The sequence below is a fragment of the Triticum aestivum genome, chromosome 5B, assembly GCF_018294505.1.
Source record: "Triticum aestivum cultivar Chinese Spring chromosome 5B, IWGSC CS RefSeq v2.1, whole genome shotgun sequence".
Taxonomy (NCBI): domain Eukaryota; kingdom Viridiplantae; phylum Streptophyta; class Magnoliopsida; order Poales; family Poaceae; genus Triticum; species Triticum aestivum.
Window position 1 is genome coordinate 450,754,686 of NC_057807.1, and position 5,000 is coordinate 450,759,685.

Here is a 5,000-nt window from a genome sequence, read left to right on the forward strand (position 1 = left end):
CACGCCCCGCGCCCGACCCCGGCAGCGCCCGACCGCGACTGCACCAGGCCATGCCCCGCCATGCCCGCGCCCGACCCCGGCAGCGCCCGGACTCGCCCCGCCGCGCCCTCGCGCTCATGGCGCTTGCCATGCCGCCCCCGCTGTGGGGTTCAAGCTCACCTGTCAGCCTCCCTGCATGCTGCGAGCTCCCCTGCCGTGCCTGCTACATGTTTGAGGAAATGCCAGGGCGGACAAGGCGAAAATGGGTCACGCTGCCATTGGGCGCACTCGCAGACCCAAATGCAAAAACGAACACGGACACGCGAACGGGCGACCCAAACGGACAAAAAGCGGACAAAAGCGGTGTCCGTTTGGGTCGGCCCGTTGGAGTTGCTCTTATCATCAGCCCGACGACTGATATTTCCCGACAAATATATGAGGTGAAACCAATCCAATCAATTTTTTTTAATTTTTTATGCATTTTTCGAGAACAATTACTCTCGCTTGTGATATGTTTTTACGTCCAGGACAATGATTCATTATAAATGTGGTGCCATGTTGAGCCTATGGAGTATGCATTAGCATCATCATGTACTGACGTCTGCACTTGCTTGTTGTTGAACGAGTGTGTGCAAACCTTCACCCGTGCGGCTCGATCTATATCAACTCGTCGGGTCCGCGTCCACGGCTGAATCGCCGTGCGCCTGTGATTGACTCACCCGTCCACACCGGCTTAAAATGATGTGGCCGACTTTCTCATCTGCACTGGCTTACAATGTCGCGGCCGGCTCGCTCATGATTGATTTAAGCTTCACCATAGTGATTATCAACTCTACGGCCGATAATTTCCAGCCTGACATATCAGGTGAAATCCATCCAGTACATTTTTATCTTATATGTTGCTTTCTTTAAAAAGAGCAATTACTCTGGCTTGCAAGTTCGCCAATGCAGGACGGGGTTATCACTACACTATTGAAAGACTCATACTGGTTTATATCACGGTCAAATATGGAGAATCTCAAGACAACTCCTTGAGTCATCTTAAGACTCGGGGGCTCCATGAACATGGCTCAGTAAATGTTGCCAGTTTAAAGGCCGTCAAAAAATTTCTGGCTCAAAATGAAGAATATCCGGTTTGAAATCCGGCTAAAGGGAAATATGTCTCCCACAAAGCTCTGAAGCTCTCAAAATACGGTTTAAAATTCCGGTTTAAGAAGAATTTATCTCTTGCAAAGCTCGAGTTCTCAGGAAAAATTAAAGGGACCAAAGAGAGTCTGTTGCAAAGCACAACTCAAACAAAGGTACCCCGGTTCAAGGTCATTTGGGGGCTTTCTGTTCAAACATGGGTGTATTCACCAAAGAGAATATAGCTGTCGGTACCCTCTTGATTGGCGCAATGCCAACACTTCAAGGTCATTTGGGGGCTTCCTGTTAAAACATAGGTCGTATTTGAACCAAAGAGAACATAGTTCTCGGTACCCTCTTGATCGGTGCAATGCCAAACCCACTAGGGGGATTCTTGATCGTATTTGAATCATAGTTTAACCCCTTTTGGGTCCGACTTTGATCGTATTCGAATCAAAGTCGTTAAAAAAGTCTCAAGGTCATTTGAGGGCTTCCTGTTCAAACATAGGTCGTATTCGAACCAAAAAGAACATAGCTGTCGGTACCGTCTTGATCGGCGCAATGCCAAAACCACTAGGGGGCTTCCTGATCGTATTCGAATCCTAGCTTAACCCCTTTTGGTCCGGCTTACTGATCGTATTCGAATCAGAAGCCTAGCTTTTTCTCTCTGTTTGGCTTTTTCTTTTTTGTTCATATCTGACGCATATACATGTGTGGTTTCTATTTAACCCGGCTCGACTTTGGACGATAAGTCGCCAGCATATGAAAATATTAATACTTGGAAGGTTTCGCTTCTAAAGATTGGGTTATCACCCTTACTACACATGTATCATAAGCCGGCATTACGATTTAGTATCACAGGTATGATATTGTTTATACATGATTATCTTTAAACCGGCCCTGACTATGGACTTTAAGTCGCCGGTATATTTTGGATTGCGCCATTGCAATCATGCGCTTATCAATCATTGGATTATTTCCCTTATTGGATACGGCGACGTAAGTCGGTAGTATGAGCCAATTTTTACAGGTATGTTTTCCTGATTATATAAATATACGAGGTTGGATAACCCGCCTTGGCTTTTGACGTTAAGTCGCCATTATGTTTAGGCTTGAATGGCCTTAATCCTAGTCTTTTCCATAATTGCATAAAAACTATATTATGTTTGGGTTGTTACCCACCCTGGCTTTTGACGTTAAGTCGCCAGGGCATATGTTGTTTAAACTTTGCAGGATTTGCGGAACTATGACTTATATAAATGCTTAAGTTCAAGCTCATCATTAAAATTGATGCTTCAAAATGATTATTCATTCTGGATTTTCTCAAAGGCTATAAGCCGCCGGGTTATAAAAATCCGGCTTACAATGGAGGCGTATTAAATCGCCATTGGCAAAAAGCCGCCGGGTATTTAAACTCCGGATTTACTTGTCGACATATAAGGTATTCAAAGTCGCTTTGGTGCAATGGTTTATTCTACAATGGAAGGAATAGTCCCGAGTCGCTGCAGGCTTACGACCCGGCACTTGGGGGCTATATTATTTAGATTGAGATTATATCATATATGCAAGTCCTATGTCACTGCCAGCATGCACCATGGCACTTGGGGGCTAATGCAAAGTCATTTTTTGGCTCATTTTATTGAAGATCTGACTCATCACATTGTAATGAGCCAGCCCTTGGGGGCTACCAATTGCTCCTGTTCAAAATTCAAGTTACACGATTTAAATCCATTATATTGAAAAGGTCTACTACTCAATTGGTAGAGTACAAAGCTCTTAACCTTGTGGATGTGGATTCAAGCCCCATGGTGGAGATTACATCATATGATGTTATTATCAATGAATTATATACAAAAGTCCCTGCTCATTATTGCATAATGACCGGGCCCTTGGGGGCTACACTGTTTGAAGTTTTTATGAGCATAAGGCAATTACAAGTCCCAGGTTGCTGCAAGCATGACAACCCGACACTTGGGGGCTACAAGTGATATGCATATAAGGGAGGAATAACTTCAAATTCTCAGTTTTGAGCAAAGCAGGTATTATATTATTATTGGAGAAATCTGCAAAGTTTATGACCCGGTGTCACCATAAGGTTGACCCAGCATCAGCAACAATTACATGACACTACTGGAATCAGCTTCTTTGCCGTCCGCCATGGCAGACGGCAAAGGCACGGATGCCGGATGGCAAAGTCCTTTGCCGTCAGCCAGCGGACGGCAAACCGTCCGGCTGAACACGTGCCAGCAAAGGCCTTCTTTGCCGTCCGCTTCGTAGAAACGAATGGCAAAGGATTGTGTCGTCAGACATCCGAGGCCAGCAGACGGCAATGACGACAGACGACAGCGGTGTGAGGTGAGGGCCTTCAGGGGGTTAACAGTGTTCTTTGTCGTCTGCTGGCCGACGGCAAAGAGGCAAAGCTCTTTGCCGTCCGCTGACGGATGACAAAGAGCTTAGCTAGGGCAACACTGGGATGCTGCCACGTGGCCAGCTATGATGTCAGCCAGCAGACGGCATAGATGGCCCTGTTTGCCAGGCCTATTTGGTTACTTTGTCGTCCGCTTGCAGACGGAAAAATGACCAAATAGGCAGCCAGTGTTGCCAGTTTACACAGGTGACTGCCATGTGTCCTCTTTGTCGTCGGCTAGCGGACGACAAAGAGGCTACACATCCCCAATTTTTATTTAAATCCAATTAATTAGACATGGTTTCAAACACAGATATACATGCATACATATCCAACAACATGTCCAACAACATATTTTATCAAATCCAACAACATAGTTCAACAAAGTCCAACATATCCATATATACATAACCACAAACAAGTTTCCAACAACATATCCATATAGACATACATATCCAAACAATTTTTCATAAACAACAAGGAAGCACCAGAAGAATAGTACACTCCATGAATCCAAGCCTTCCTCATGTAAAGCACATCTGCAAATTAGGAAAGATGAAAGTTAGAAGAAGAAGTAGTAGAAGAAGAAGACTAGTTAGAAGAAGAAGAAGACTAGTTAGAAGAAGAAGAAGAAGAAGAAGAAGATTTTTTCTTCTCTTTCTTTTTCTCATCTCCTCTTCTTAGAGTTAAGCTTGGTAAAAATGCTAAGTGTAGGCCATTTTAGAGCTAAGCTAGGTAAATATCTCATTTTGCATCTTAGTAAGGTTATTATGTCATTTTCGAGAAAAATAAGCTAAGTCTATATCATTTAGGATGTAACAAAGATTATCATGCCATTTTTGACCTAAGTATGCTGAGTATGTCATAAGTGAATTGAATAAGCTAAGTATAGCTCATTTTTTTATATAACTTAGGTAATTATACCATTTAGAAGGAAAATAAGCTAAGTATCCATTTGTAAAGCAAAACATTAGAGAAAACTTACCCTCATCACAACAAATATGATGAAGATCGCAACTAAGGTAACAATTGATCCAACGGCATAATGATACCAAGCCTCATTATCAATGGCATATTTTCTAATCTTCTTAAGCTTCAGGCGCATTGCATCCATCTTCAAGCGCATTGCATTCATCTTCATCTTGTGATCATCGATGACATCGACAACATACAACTCCAATGTCATCCTCTCTTCTTCAATTCTTTTAATTTTTTCTTTCAAATACTCATTTTCTTTTTCAACTAAATTTAACTTCTCGACAAGAGGGTCGGTTTCAAATTCCGGTTCACATACCTCCTAGATTAAAATATCTCTATGTCAACTTGATGGCCATAATTGTCATAAATGCGAAATGCAACAAATAGTTATGAAAGAGAATTTACCACATCCGAATCATAAAGCGGGCGAGGGCCGACGGGGACGGAAATCAAGACCATGGCACTATGTATAAGAAACAATCATACAAAGTAAGAAAATTATACATACCAA